Source organism: Scyliorhinus torazame, chromosome 15 (assembly GCF_047496885.1).
Source record: "Scyliorhinus torazame isolate Kashiwa2021f chromosome 15, sScyTor2.1, whole genome shotgun sequence".
NCBI classification, from domain to species: domain Eukaryota; kingdom Metazoa; phylum Chordata; class Chondrichthyes; order Carcharhiniformes; family Scyliorhinidae; genus Scyliorhinus; species Scyliorhinus torazame.
The window spans coordinates 214,276,718-214,292,912 of NC_092721.1; the positions used below are offsets into that span (position 1 = coordinate 214,276,718).

General features: G+C 48.7%; 1 protein-coding gene across 2 annotated transcripts in view; it reads left to right on the top strand.

The window, feature by feature from the left end:
• Positions 1-16,195, top strand: part of LOC140392184 (protocadherin-16-like) — a 567,611-nt gene that overhangs the window by 57,626 nt on the left and 493,790 nt on the right. The window lies entirely within an intron of this gene.

Here is a 16,195-nt window from a genome sequence, read left to right on the forward strand (position 1 = left end):
GGCTCACCGGTCTATAGTTGCCGGGGTTGTCTCTGCTCCCCTTTTTGAACAAAGGGACCACATTTGCTGTCCTCCAGTCCTCTGGCACTATTCCTGTAGCCAATGATGACATAAAAATCAAAGCCAAAGGTCCAGCAATCTCTTCCCTGGCCTCCCATAGAATCCTAGGATAAATCCCATCAGGTCCCGGGGACTTATCTATTTTCAGCCTGTCCAGAATTGCCAACACCTCTTCCCTACGTACCTCAATGCCATCTGTTCTATTAGCCTGGGGCTCAGCATTCTCCTCCACAACATTATCTTTTTCCTGAGTGAATACTGACGAAAAATATTCATTTAGTATCTCACCTATCTCTTCAGACTCCACACACAATTTCCCATCCCTGTCCTTGACTGGTCCTACTCTTTCCCTAGTCATTCGCTTATTCCTGACATACCTATAGAAAGCTTTTGGGTTTTCCTTGATCCTTCCTGCCAAATACTTCTCATGTCCCCTCCTTGCTCGTCTTAGCTCTCTCTTTAGATCCTTCCTCGCTACCTTGTAACTATCCATCGCCCCAACCGAAACTTCACACTTCATCTTCACATAGGCCTTCTTCTTCCTCTTAACAAGAGATTCCACTTCCTTGGTAAACCACGGTTCCCTCGCTCGACGCCTTTTCTCTGGACTATGAGCTTCTGGAGTTCTGTAAGACAAGCGAAGTGCGTGTAAATACTTTGGTTTAATATCTGGTGTGTTAGTGTGTCTGTCCTTCTTGGGGCCAATTAAACCCTTATAATTGGTCACAGTATGTGACTCTCCCCCCATTTTTTTTTTCAAAACAAATGTTTGGACACGGCACACTTCCCAATGGTGGACCAGTGCTAGGTTTATCATCCAAATGCTCTAGGATGTAAATAGCATGTGGCAGCAACCCAAAGGTTGCCTATAAAAATAAAACTGTTTTTGAAAGTAAAGTTCGAATGAGGTGCGTGTGGGCCGCGACGGGTACGATTTGGGTGGAGTCCCCAGGTAGGACGGCTACCAATACTGTATCTTCCCTACCCGAGCGTTTTTGACCAATGGGGGGGGTCCCCAGGCAGGGCGGGTCTCACGCCGTTTCTCCACTGCCTGAGCGACCAAAGAACGGACAAAAATGTAGTCATCATGGTGGGGTTACTGTTCTGATTCTACCATCAAATCAGAAGAGTAGCTACGATCGGGCGTCTGGCCTGGTGACCACGTATCAGCTGAAAAGCTAGTTCCTCTGGATGGGCGTCTGGTCTGGTGACCAGGTATCTGTGGACAAGTTGGTATCGCTGAACAAGCGTCTGGCTTGTCCAATTGGAAAAGAGCTAAAAGATCAGGTGAATGGGTGTGGGGCGGTGAGAAAATTCTCCTGTAGGACGAACAACATTTAACAAACAGACAGACAACGTACAACATTTAACAAACAGACAGACAACGTAAAACATTCTGCAGGTTCCATCAGGAAGGACAACACTTTTCACCAAGTGTCTCCTTTAAATCATCATGTGGACACCTCAGTTCTCGGTCGCTACGGGCTCTGCCTTTTTCTTATCGAGAGTGCCTGTCAGTTGGGCACTCTGTGGTTTTTTAGGGCCATTGCATTCTTTAGGAAAATGTCCCAACTGTCCGCAATTGTAGCACTCTTGCAGTTTGGCTGGGGGGCTGTTCTTTCCCTCGTTTACCCAGGCGGGGTTGTGAAGAGTGGCTCTTACTGCCTGCACGTCTGCGACGGCTTGGTTTTCCTCGGGGGTTCTAGTTGCTGACTTACCGTGAACCGCTTCTTCCCAAACGCGGGACAATCTCTTGACCACCCACTTCTCATTCTGAGCCTCCTCCGAGGGGTCATAATTGCTACAGGCATTCTGTCCTGCTTCCGTGGCATGGGAGATAAGGGTGCGGGTCCACTTGGCCATATTGTCTGGGGACAAATGGGCACGATCTACGTTGCCGAAAACGGCTTCAAAATGAATCCACAAGCGTCCTGCGAATGCTGTGGGGTGTTCAGACTTTTTCTGTCTGCATTTATTCAGACCATCTACGGGGTCGCCCCAGTTGTACCCGATCGCATCCAGGATGGCGGCCTGCATTTCTGCAAGGGTGCCTCCTCCTACATTCTGTGGGTCGGGAAGGGCTGCTGCGACCGATGGGTCTAAGCTGAGGACCGTGAGCTTTACCTGCTCTTTCTCATCCAGGCCGTACATGGTCGCCTGGTGTTTGACGGTGGCAAAGAAATGGTGTGGGTCTGAAACGGGGAGGAACGGTGTGATTTTGGCACACGCGTCCCGTAATTGGGTCACTGTGAGGGGGGTGGAATATAAGACCTCCGCCTCGTCTGCTGTGGCGGTGCGGTGGGTTGTTACAGGGTTCATGGGAGCCTGTATTATCTGTTGTGTGGGGGGTGGGGGTGCTCTCCTCCTTTGGGGTTTTCCCTGCGCACATGCTCCCTGAACATATCTCTGCGCTGTCTCTTGCAATTCTTCCCAATCAGGGCCGTCTTCCTGGTCTAAACTTTCCCCAAAGGTTTCTTGAAATCCCTTTTGGACAGAAAGCAGTGCTTTCAAGTCTGCAATCTGCTTTCGGCACTTTGCATGGTCCAAAGTACTCTGCCTTTGTTCCGTGGTTGTGGCGTGGAGCGCTCTCAAGGCTGCCTTGAGATCACTGCGTTGTTTCTGGAGCTTCTCTAACTGGTTTTCTGTTTCTTTCTTTACCAGGACTGCATGCTGCATGTCCTGATAAGCCTTTTCATATTGTGACTGGAAACTACTCAAGTGCGCCAGACAAGATTGGTGACCCCGTTTGGCGTCAGCCACCTCTTCGTCCTTTGCTGCTAATTTCCCTTTTAACTCCAGGTTCTCTTTCTCAATTTCGCATACATCGATTTTACTCATCCGATGTATGCCTTCTATTTCCTTGCGGAGCGTCCTGACGACCTCCTCTGTGCCTCGCAGTTGTGCCAGACAGGACACAATTGCCATCGGCTTGCACGCTTTTGCTAAACTCTTTCTGTGGATCTCACTCAGGTTCTCCCACCAAGTATGCCCTATACTTCCAGGACCTGAGTCGTCGTTATTGCAGAAATCCTTCCACACGGGCCATCCTTTGCCCTGCAGAAATTTGCGGATTTCCACTTCCCAAACGGGACACTGTCCCGCTCCTATGCTACTGACTGGTGCAACAGCAAAATCTTCCGGGTTCATGAGGCGCTGCATCGCTTGCATTGCCTGCATGGCTCTCTCTTATCTGCTCGTTACGTTCGAATTTGGAACAGGGGGCTAAGGTGGTGTGGTAGATGCGGGTACGGCTTGCGCTAATTTCCGAAATACCAACTGCTGACAGTTTTGACGCATCAAAAAATCTATCAGTTTTGCCTTGTAACCCTGTTAGTTACGCATGCATATACACACTTCCGAATTGTGAATTATTAACCAGAACCGTTTGAACACTTGTGGGTTTTTTTTTTTGTTTCCGATTGGATTCTAATTCAAAATGTTGTGGTTCTCCCGGAGTGGTTTTCCACTTCTATGTAGGGTCCCGGCGGAGTCGCCAATTATGTTGCTCTTTTTAACCTTAGTCTATTTGCTCTGTTTACGTCACCTTTGCTCATGAGTCGCCAGGTATCTTTATGATACCGCCACGTGGTTCAAGTTCAGGTTATGATTAATAATACAGCACACCGCTTAGTAAGGATTAAAACAACGGTCATTTATTATATACCACAAGCAATATTAATACACTAATACTACTATCTATATAATAAACCTATCACTACTGGCCAATACTTAACTTAGGAAGAGCCCACCAGGTCAGGGAAACGAATGGCTTGTCGAAACAAATCTGGCCCGCGGGATTCAAAAGGCTGCTACAGGTCGGTGGCTAGGTGTCTCTACCGGATAGCGATCGCTGGATTCAAACTTACTATTGCCGGTGGCTGGTCTTGCGAAGGTCTCGAGTAGGCGAAGATGAGAGAGAGAGAGATCTGAACTTGGACTCTCACTTTTATAGGGCCCAGGGGCTTCCCGCCTCCCGGGGCGGGCCTTGACCCTGAGTTCCAAGTGATTGGATCTGTCCCCAATCTCTGGGGTCGATGTGTCCAATGGTGAGGCGATTCCTCGATCGGGGGGTAGTCGCTCACCTGTCTTTGTTTCGGCCACTGCAGGCACCGACAGGTCTGGCCCGGTGTTCAATTGCTAATATGTTGCAATTGTTCCCGGGGATAGCCGATTAAACTGTGGCTGTCTGGATAGATTGGCTGCAAACAGTCCTGAATGCAACTGCAAATACCTGGGTTGATGGGCTGTTGATAGCCCTGTGTATCGATCTGGGCTACGTTCCCAGAGCCGAATATGCAAACCTGTCTGCAGCTGCCTGCTTGTGTCTTCTTGGCTGCTTTTCCCAGCAGTCTTTCAGGTTAGTCATTTTAAACTGGGTTTTGGCCAGATTAATCGGAACGCAGCCATTTTACATGGCTACAAGAGTCAGTGGGGGTGGGGCTCGTAACCCAGTGAGAGTCTGTGTGTGTGGGACCCGTACCCCAGTGAGAGTCTGTGTGTGTGGGACCCGTACCCCAGTGAGAGTCAGTGTGTGTGGAACCCGTACCCCAGTGAGAGTCGGTGTGTGTGGGACCCGTACCCCAGTGAGAGTCAGTGTGTGTGGGACCCGTACCCCAGTGAGAGTCAGTGTGTGTGGGACCCGTACCCCAGTGAGAGTCAGTGTGTGTGGGACCCGTACCCCAGTGAGAGTCAGTGGGGGTGGGGCTGGTAACCCAGTGAGAGTCTGTGTGTGTGGGACCCGTACCCCAGTGAGAGTCAGTGTGTGTGGAACCCGTACCCCAGTGAGAGTCAGTGTGTGTGGGACCCGTACCCCAGTGAGAGTCAGTGTGTGTGGAACCCGTACCCCAGTGAGAGTCGGTGTGTGTGGAACCCTACCCCAGTGAGAGTCAGTGTGTGTGGGACCCGTACCCCAGTGAGAGTCAGTGTGTGTGGGACCCGTACCCCAGTGAGAGTCAGTGTGTGTGGGACCCGTAACCCAGTGAGAGTCAGTGTGTGTGGGACCCGTACCCCAGTGAGAGTCAGTGTGTGTGGAACCAGTACCCCAGTGAGAGTCAGTGTGTGTGGAACCCGTACCCCAGTGAGAGTCGGTGTGTGTGGAACCCTACCCCAGTGAGAGTCAGTGTGTGTGGGACCTGTACACCAGCGAGAGTCAGTGTGTGGAACCCGTACCCCAGTGAGAGTCAGAGTGTGTGGGACCCATACCCCAGTGAGAGTCAGTGTGTGTGTGACCCATACCCCAGTGAGAGTCAGTGTGTGTGGAACCCGTACCCCAGTGAGAGTCAGTGTGTGTGGGACCCGTACCCCAGTGAGAGTCAGTGTGTGTGGAAAGGGGCATGAGGTCCTGCAGCAGGAGTTCAGGGAGCTAGGCAGAAAGTTAAAAGACAGGACCTCGAGGGTTGTAATCTCGGGATTACTCCCTGTGCCACGTGCCAGTGAGACTAGAAATAGGAAGATAGAGCAGCTAATCACATGGCTAAACAGCTGGTGTAGGAGGGAGGGTATCCATTCTCTGGACCACTGGGAGCTCTTCCGGGGCAGGTGTGACCTGTATAAGAAGGACGGGTTGCATCTAAACCGGAGAGGCATAAATATCCTGGCCGCGAGGTTTGCTAGTGTCACACGGGAGGGTTTAAACTAGTATGGCAGGGGGGTGGGCACGGGAGCAATAGGTCAGAAGGTGAGAGCATTGAGGGAGAACTAGGGAATAGGGACAGTGTGGCTCTGAGGCAGAGCAGACAGGGAGAAGTTGCTGAACACAGCGGGTCTGGTGGCCTGAAGTGCATATGTTTTAATGCAAGAAGTATTACGGGTAAGGCAGATGAACTTAGAGCTTGGATTAGTACTTGGAACTATGATGTTGTTGCCATTACAGAGACCTGGTTGAGGGAAGGGCAGGATTGGCAGCTAAACGTTCCAGGATTTAGATGTTTCAGGCGGGATAGAGGGGGATGTAAAAGGGGAGGCGGAGTTGCGCTACTGGTTCGGGAGAACATCACAGCTGTACGCAAAGAGTAGTGAGGCCGTGGAATGCCCTACCTGCTACAGTAGTGAACTCGCCAACATTGAGGGCATTTAAAAGTTTATTGGATAAACATATGGATGATAATGGCATAGTGTAGGTTAGATGGCTTTTGTTTCGGTGCAACATCGTGGGCCGAAGGGCCTGTACTGCGCTGTGTTGTTCTATGTTCTATGTTCTATGTACTGCGAGAGGACACCTCAGAGGGCAGTGAGGCTATATGGGTAGAGATCAGGAATAAGAAGGGTGCAGTCACAATGTTGGGGGTTTACTACAGGCCTCCCAACAGCCAGCGGGAGATAGAGGAGCAGATAGGTAGACCGATTTTGGAAAAGAGTAAAAACAACAGGGTTGTGGTGATGGGAGACTTCAACTTCCCCAATATTGACTGGGACTCACTTAGTGCCAGGGGCTTAGACGGGGCGGAGTTTGTAAGGAGCATCCAGGAGGGCTTCTTAAAACAATATGTAGACAGTCCAACTAGGGAAGGGGCGGTACTGGACCTGGTATTGGGGAATGAGCCCGGCCAGGTGGTAGATGTTTCAGTAGGGGAGCATTTCGGTAACAGTGACCACAATTCAGTAAGTTTTAAAGTACTGGTGGACAAGGATAAAAGTGGTCCTAGGGTGAATGTGCTAAATTGGGGGAAGGCTAATTATAACAATATTAGGCGGGAACTGAAGAACATACATTGGGGGCGGATGTTTGAGGGCAAATCAACATCTGACATGTGGGAGGCTTTCAAGTGGCAGTTGAAAGGAATTCAGGACCGGCATGTTCCTGTGAGGAAGAAGGATAAATACGGCAATTTTCGGGAACCATGGATGACGAGAGATATTGTAGGCCTCGTCAAAAAGAAAAAGGAGGCATTTGTCAGGGCTAAAAGGCTGGGAACAGACGAAGCCTGCGTGGAATATAAGGAAAGTAGGAAGGAACTTAAGCAAGGAGTCAGGAGGGCTAGAAGGGGTCACGAAAAGTCATTGGCAAATAGGGTTAAGGAAAATCCCAAGGCTTTTTACACGTACATAAAAAGCACGAGGGTAGCCAGGGAAAGGGTCGGTCCACTGAAGGATAGGCAAGGGAATCTATGTGTGGAGCCAGAGGAAATGGGCGAGGTACTAAATGAATACTTTGCATCAGTATTCACCAAAGAGAAGAAATTGGTAGATGTTGAGTCTGGAGAAGGGTGTGTAGATAGCCTGGGTCACATTGAGATCCAAAAAGACGAGGTGTTGGGTGTCTTAAAAAATATTAAGGTAGATAAGTCCCCAGGGCCTGATGGGATCTACCCCAGAATACTGAAGGAGGCTGGAGAGGAAATTGCTGAGGCCTTGACAGAAATCTTTGGATCCTCGCTGTCTTCAGGGGATGTCCCGGAGGACTGGAGAATAGCCAATGTTGTTCCTCTGTTTAAGAAGGGTAGCAAGGATAATCCCGGGAACTACAGGCCGGTGAGCCTTACTTCAGTGGTAGGGAAACTACTGGAGAGAATTCTTCGAGACAGGATCTACTCCCATTTGGAAGCAAATGGACGTATTAGTGAGAGGCAGCACGGTTTTGTGAAGGGGAGGTCGTGTCTCACTAACTTGATAGAGTTTTTCGAGGAGGTCACTAAGCTGATTGATGCAGGTAGGGCAGTGGATGTTGTCTATATGGACTTCAGTAAGGCCTTTGACAAGGTCCTTCATGGTAGACTAGTACAAAAGGTGAAGTCACACAGGATCAGGGGTGAGCTGGCAAGGTGGATACAGAACTGGCTAGGCCATAGAAGGCAGAGAGTAGCAATGGAAGGATGCTTTTCTCATTGGAGGGCTGTGACCAGTGGTGTTCCACAGGGATCAGTGCTGGGACCTTTGCTCTTTGTAGTATATATAAATGATTTGGAGGAAAATGTAACTGGTCTGATTAGTAAGTTTGCAGACGACACAAAGGTTGGTGGAATTGTGGATAGCGATGAGGACTGTCTGAGGATACAGCAGGATTTAGATTGTTTGGAGACTTGGGCAGAGAGATGGCAGATGGAGTTTAATCCGGACAAATGTGAGGTAATGCATTTTGGAAGGGCTAATGCAGGTAGGGAATATACAGTGAATGGTAGAACCCTCAAGAGTATTGAAAGTCAAAGAGATCTAGGAGTACAGGTCCACAGGTCATTGAAAGGGGCAACACAGGTGGAGAAGGTAGTCAAGAAGGCATACGGCATGCTTGCCTTCATTGGCCGGGGCATTGAGTATAAGAATTGGCAAGTCATGTTGCAGCTGTATAGAACCTTAGTTAGGCCACACTTGGAGTATAGTGTTCAATTCTGGTCGCCACACTACCAGAAGGATGTGGAGGCTTTAGAGAGGGTGCAGAAGAGATTTACCAGAATGTTGCCTGGTATGGAGGGCATTAGCTATGAGGAGCGGTTGAATAAACTCGGTTTGTTCTCACTGGAACGAAGGAGGTTGAGGGGAGACCTGATAGAGGTATACAAAATTATGAGGGGCATAGACAGAGTGGATAGTCAGAGGCTTTTCCCCAGGGTAGAGGGGTCAATTACTAGGGGGAATAGGTTTAAGGTGAGAGGGGCAAGGTTTATAGTAGATGTACGAGGCAAGTTTTTTACGCAGAGGGTAGTGGGTGCCTGGAACTCGCTACCGGAGGAGGTGGTGGAAGCAGGGACGATAGTGACATTTAAGGGGCATCTTGACAAATACATGAATAGGATGGGAATAGAGGGATACGGACCCAGGAAGTGTAGAAGATTGTAGTTTAGTCGGGCAGCATGGTTGGCACGGGCTTGGAGGGCCGAAGGGTCTGTTCCTGTGCTGTACATTTCTTTGTTCTTTGTTCTTTGTTGAACCCGTACCGCAGTGAGAGTCCGTGTGTGTGGGACCCGTATCCCAGTGAGAGTTTAATTTTGTAAAAGAAGATACCCTACCCCTCCTTCCCCAGTGCAATGTGCTGTTTGGTTTGGCCCACTAATGACTCGTTGATTGATTGATTGATTTATCGATTGATTGATTTATTGTCACATGTACCGAAGTACAGTGAAAAGTATTTTTCTGCGGCCAAGGGAACTTATACAGTACGTACATGATAGACAAAAAGAATAACAAGAAATGGTAACTCGACAATTAGTGATTGGTTACAGTGCGGAACAAAGAAAATACATGAGCAAGAGAAGCATAGGTCATCGTGAATAGTGTCTTACAGGGAACAGATCAGTCCAAGGGGGAGTCGTTGAGGAGTCTTGTAGCTGTGGGGAAGAAGCTGATCCTGTGTCTGGATGTGCGAGTCTTCAAACCTCTGTACCTTCTGCCTGATGGAAGGGTCTGGAAGATGGCAATCCCTGGGTCGGAGGGGTCTCTGACAATGCTGTCTGCCTTCCTGAGGCAGCGGGAGGTGTAGACAGAATCAATGTGGGGGTGGCAAGTTTGTGTGAGGCGTTGGGCTGAGTTCACCACACTCTGCAGTTTCTTGCGATCTTGGACCGAGCAGTTGCCATACCAGCTGTGATGCAGCCGGATAGGATGCTCTCTATCGCACATTTGTAGAAGTTTGTGAGAGTCGATGCAGACATGCCAAATTTATTTAGCTTCCGTAGGAAGTAGCAACTTTGTTGGGCTTTCTTGACTGTTGCATCAACGTGAGTGGACCAGGACAGACTGTTGGTGATGGTGACCCCCAGGAACTTAAAGCTATCGACCATCTCCACTTCGGAGCCATTGATGCAGACGGGAGGGTGTGTCGTGCTGCGCTTCCTGAAGTTGATGATCAGTTCCTTGGTCTTGCCGAATTTAAACGGAGGTTGTTTTCAGTACACCATGCAACCAAGTGATTTATCTCCCTTCTGTAATCTGATTCGTCGTTGTTTGAGATACGGCCCACCACAGTCGTATCATCCGCAAACTTATAGATTGAGTTGGAGTTGAATCTTGCCCCACAGTCGTGTGTGTATAGGGAGTACAGTGGAGGACTGATCACACATCCTTGCGGGGCCCCAGTGTTGAGGACTATCATGGAGGAGATGTTATCTATCCTGACAGATTGCGGTCTGTTGGTGAGGTTCGAGGATCCAGCTGCACAGGGAGGGGTCAAGTCCAAGATTTCAGAGTTTGTTTATTAGTCTTGTTGGGATAATGGTGTTGAAGGATGAGCTGTAGTCTATGAACAGCAGTCTTACATAGGTGTCCTTGTTGTCGAGGTGTTTGAGTGTTGATTGTAGGGCCAGGGAGATAGCATCTGCTGTGGACCGGTTGCGGTGATAGGCAAACTGCAGTAGATCGAGACCGTCTGGGAGGCTGCGTTGATCCGTCTCATGACTAGCCGCTCGAAGCATTTCATGATAACAGACATCAGGGCCATCGGTCGGTAGTCGTTGAGGCAGGCTACCTCAACGCTACAGCCAAGTGCATTGAGATGCAATTGGCTGACAGCCAACCAGCTTAACAGCTCCTCGATTCTGATTGGTGCTGATCATATCGGAGTGATCCTTACCTTGTGAGCCTGCGTGTTTTTGCTTCCAGTTTTCGTTTTGGATCTAATGGCAGCTCTGTTGGCATCTCTCTCAAAAACCCCAGTTGTTTTCTCCTCAGTCAAGCTTGCAGACATTTGAGTGAGTCTGAACAGCAATTTTAAAAATCCAAGCTGAGTTGGAGACAAGGAACCTCAAGGATACAATCCAGAGACTAGCTGAGCAGGGCTAGTGGTTTGAAAATCCTTTCTTAAAGTCTCATGTGAATAACTAGTCTTATCTCAGCGATGTTGATATACATTCTGAGGGGGAACTGGAAAGAAATAAGAAATTGAACAGACTCAACCTTCTACAGTTTGTATAAATGACTAGGTCGAAGGAACTGAAGGTACAGATCCAGAATTAGCTGGCCTGGATCGGTAGGGAAGTAAATTGTGAAGAGGACGTAAACTCGGCCGGGATCTGTGCAGCTGGAGAGACTGGTGGAGGGTGGCCAGGAGGTGTGCCACGGGGGCACGGCTGGCAGGTGGGGGTCGCACACGGCCGGTGCCATGTTGTACGGCGTGACCACTGCAGGCGGTCAGCCGTGCGCATGCCGTGGCCCTGGGACCTGGCCGTTCTCCGGTCATTTTTGGCACGGTGTTAACCGGTGCCAGAATCGGTGAGGGGTATGCGCCGATTTTCCGGTTGTAAAAGACTACGCATGTTCTACTGGTGCCGGCACTTAGCTGCTGAAATAGAGAATCCAGCCCAATGTGTTTATTCAGAGGCTCTTCTCTGTTACTGAGTAGGATTGTCACATGTACCGAGGTACAGCGAAAAGTCTTGTTCTGCGTACAGTCCAGGCAGATCGTTATGTATATGAAAAAAAACATAGGACATACATAAATACACAATGTAAATACATAGACACAGGCATCGGGTGAAGCATACAGAGTGTAGTACTGCTCAGTAAAGAAGATGTGTGAAGAGATCAGATCAGTCTATAAGAGGGTCATTTAGGAGTCTGGTGACAGCGGGGAAGAAGCTGTTTTTGAGTCTGTTCGTGCATGTTCTCAGACTTCTGCATCTCCTGCCCGATGGAAGAAGTTGGAAGAGTGAGTAAGCCGGGTGGGAGGGATCTTTGATTATGCTGCCCGCTTTCCCCAGGCAGCGGGAGCTGTGGACAGAGTCAATGGATGGGAGGCAGGTTCGTGTGATGGACTGGGCGGTGTTCATGACTCTCTGAAGTTTCTTGTGGTCTTGGGCCGAGCAGTTGCCATACCAGGCTGTGATGCAGCCCGAAAGGATACTTTCTATGGTGCATCTATAAAAGTTGGTAAGATTCAATGTGGACATGCTGAATTTCCTTAGTTACCTAAGGATATATAGACGCTGTTGTGCTTTCTTGGTCGTAGCGTCGACGTGGGTGGACCAGGACAGATTGTTGATGATGTGCACCCCTAAGAATTTGAAGCTGTCAAACATCTCCACCTCGGCCCTGTTGATGCTGACAGGGGTGTGTACTGTACTTTGCTTCCTGAAGTCAATGACCAGCTCTTTAGTTTTGATGATATTGAGGGAGAGATTGTTGTCGCTGCACCACTCCACTTGGTTCTCTGGGGGGGTTTAAACTAATGCAGCAGGGGCATGGGAACCTGGATTGTAGTTTTAGGGTACGGGAGAATGAGAGTATAAAGGTCAGGAGCACAGATTTGACGTCGCAGGAGGGGGCCAGTGTTCAGGTAGGTGGTTTGAAGTGTGTCTACTTCAATGCCAGGAGTATACGAAATAAGGTAGGGGAACTGGCAGCATGGGTTGGTACCTGGGACTTCGATGTTGTGGCCATTTCGGAGACATGGATAGAGCAGGGACAGGAATGGATGTTGCAGGTTCCGGGGTTTAGGTGTTTTAGTAAGCTCAGAGAAGGAGGCAGAAGAGGGGGAGGTGTGGCGCTGCTAGTCAAGAGCAGTATTACGGTGGCGGAGAGGATGCTAGATGGGGACTCATCTTCCGAGGTAGTATGGGCTGAGGTTAGAAACAGGAAAGGAGAGGTCACCCTGTTGGGAGTTTTCTGTAGGCCTCCAAATAGTTCTAGGGATGTAGAGGAAAGGATGGCGAGGATGATCCTGGATAAGAGGGAAAGTAACAGGGTAGTTATTATGGGAGACTTTAACTTTCCAAATATTGACTGGAAAAGATATAGTTCGAGTACATTAGATGGGTCGTTTTTTGTACAGTGTGTGCAGGAGGGTTTCCTGACACAATATGTTGACAGGCCAACAAGAGTCGAGGCCACGTTGGATTTGGTTTTGGGTAATGAACCAGGCCAGGTGTTGGATTTGGAGGTAGGAGAGCACTTTGGGGACAGTGACCACAATTCGGTGACGTTTACGTTAGTGATGGAAAGGGATAAGTATACACCGCAGGGCAAGAGTTATAGCTGGGGGAAGGGCAATTATGATGCCATTAGACGTGACTTGGGGGGGATAAGGTGGAGAAGTAGGCTGCAAGTGTTGGGCACACCTAATAAGTGAAGCTTGTTCAAGGATCAGCTACTGCGTGTTCTTGATAAGTACGTACCGGTCAGGCAGGGAGGAAGGCTTAGAGCGAGGGAACCGTGGTTTACCAAAGAAGTGGAATCTCTTGTTAAGAGGAAGAAGGAGGCCTATGTGAAGATGAGGTGTGAAGTTTCAGTTGGGGCGATGGATAGTTACAAGGTAGCGAGGAAGGATCTAAAGAGAGAGCTAAGACGAGCAAGGAGGGGACATGAGAAGTATTTGGCAGGTAGGATCAAGGAAAACCCAAAAGCTTTCGATAGGTATGTCAGGAATAAGCGAATGACTAGGGAAAGAGTAGGACCAGTCAAGGACAGGGATGGGAAGTTGTGTGTGGAGTCTGAAGAGATAGGCGAGATACTAAATGAATATTTTTCGTCAGTATTCACTCAGGAAAAAGATAATGTTGTGGAGGAGAATGCTGAGACCCAGGCTATTAGAATAGATGGCATTGAGGTACGTAGGGAAGAGGTGTTGGCAATTCTGGACAGGCTGAAAATAGATAAGTCCCCGGGGCCTGATGGGATTTATCCTAGGATTCTCTGGGAGGCCAGGGAAGAGATTGCTGGACCTTTGGCTTTGATTTTTATGTCATCATTGGCTACAGGAATAGTGCCAGAGGACTGGAGGATAGCAAATGTGGTCCCTTTGTTCAAAAAGGGGAGCAGAGACAACCCCGGCAACTATAGACCGGTGAGCCTCACGTCTGTAGTGGGTAAAGTCTTGGAGGGGATTATAAGAGACAAGATTTATAATCATCTAGATAGGAATAATATGATCAGGGATAGTCAGCATGGCTTTGTAATGGGTAGGTCATGCCTCACAAACCTTATCAAGTTCTTTGAGAAGGTGACTGAACAGGTAGACGAGGGTAGAGCAGTTGATGTGGTGTATATGGATTTCAGTAAAGCGTTTGATAAGGTTCCCCACGGTAGGCTATTGCAGAAAATACGGAGGCTGGGGTTTGAGGTGATTTAGAGATGTGGATCAGAAATTGGCTAGCTGAAAGAAGACAGAGGGTGGTGGTTGATGGGAAATGTTCAGAATGGAGTACAGTCACAAGTGGAGTACCACAAGGGTCTGTTCTGGGGCCGTTGCTGTTTGTCATTTTTATCAATGACCTAGAGGAAGGCGCAGAAGGGTAGGTGAGTAAATTTGCAGATGATACTAAAGTCGGTGGTGTTGTCGACAGTGTGGAAGGATGTAGCAGGTTACAGAGGGATATAGATAAGCTGCAGAGCTGGGCTGAGAGGTGGCAAATGGAGTCTAATGTAGAGAAATGTGAGGTGATTCACTTTGGAAGGAATAACAGGAATGCGGAATATTTGGCTAATGGTAAAGTTCTTGGAAGTGTGAATGAGCAGAGGGATCTAGGTGTCCATGTACATAGATCCCTGAAAGTTGCCACCCAGGTTGATAGGGTTGTGAAGAAGGCCTATGGAGTGTTGGCCTTTATTGGTAGAGGGATTGAGTTCCGGAGTCGGGAGGTCATGTTGCAGCTGTACAGAACTCTGGTACGGCCGCATTTGGAGTATTGCGTACAGTTCTGGTCACCGCATTATAGGAAGGACGTGGAGGCTTTGGAGCGGGTGCAGAGGAGATTTACCAGGATGTTGACTGGTATGGAGGGAAAATCATATGAGGAAAGGCTGATGGACTTGAGGTTGTTTTCGTTGGAGAGAAGAAGGTTAAGAGGAGACTTAATAGAGGCATACAAAATGATCAGGGGGTTGGATAGGGTGGACAGTGAGAGCCTTCTCCCGCGGATGGATATGGCTGGCACGAGGGGACATAACTTTAAACTGAGGGGTAATAGATATCGGACAGAGGTCAGAGGTAGGTTCTTTACGCAAAGAGTAGTGAGGCCGTGGAATGCCCTACCTGTTACAGTAGTGAACTCGCCAACCTCCGTATTTTTTGCAATAGCCTACCGTGGGGAACCTTATCAAACGCTTTGCTGAAATCCATATACACCACATCAACTGCTCTACCCTCGTCTACCTGTTCAGTCACCTTCTCAAAGAACTCAATAAGGTTTGTGAGGCATGACCTACCCTTCACAAAGCCATGCTGACAATCCCTGATCATATTATTCCTATCTAGATGATTATAAATCTTGTCTCTTATAATCCCCTCCAAGACTTTACCCACTACAGACGTGAGGCTCACCGGTCTATAGTTGCCGGGGTTGTCTCTGCTCCCCTTTTTGAACAAAGGGACCACATTTGCTGTCCTCCAGTCCTCTGGCACTATTCCTGTAGCCAATGATGACATAAAAATCAAAGCCAAAGGTCCAGCAATCTCTTCCCTGGCCTCCCAGAGAATCCTAGGATAAATCCCATCAGGTCCCAGGGTCTTATCTATTTTCAGCCTGTCCAGAATTGCCAACACCTCTTCCCTACGTACCTCAATGCCATCTATTCTATTAGCCTGGGGCTCAGCATTCTCCTCCACAACATTATCTTTTTCCTGAGTGAATACTGACGAAAAATATTCATTTAGTATCTCGCCTATCTCTTCAGACTCCACACACAATTTCCCATCCCTGTCCTTGACTGGTCCTACTCTTTCCCTAGTCATTCGCTTATTCCTGACATACCTATAGAAAGCTTTTGGGTTTTCCTTGATCCTTCCTGCCAAATACTTCTCATGTCCCCTCCTTGTTCGTCTTAGCTCTCTCTTTAGATCCTTCCTCGCTACCTTGTAACTATCCATCGGCCCAACTGAAACTTCACACCTCATCTTCACATAGGCCTCCTTCTTCCTCTTAACAAGAGATTCCACTTCCTTGGTAAACCACGGTTCCCTCGCTCGACGCCTTCCTCCCTGTCTGACCGGTACATACTTATCAAGAACACGCAGTAGCTGATCCTTGAACAAGCCACACTTATCCAGTGTGCCCAACACTTGCAGCCTACTTCTCCACCTTATCCCCCCCAAGTCACGTCGAATGGCATCATAATTGCCCTTCCCCCAGCTATAACTCTTGCCCTGCGGTGTATACTTATCCCTTTCCATCATTAACGTAAACGTCACCGAATTGTGGTCACTGTCCCCAAAGTGCTCTCCTACCTCCAAATCCAACACCTGGCCTGGTTCATTACCCAAAACCAAATCCAA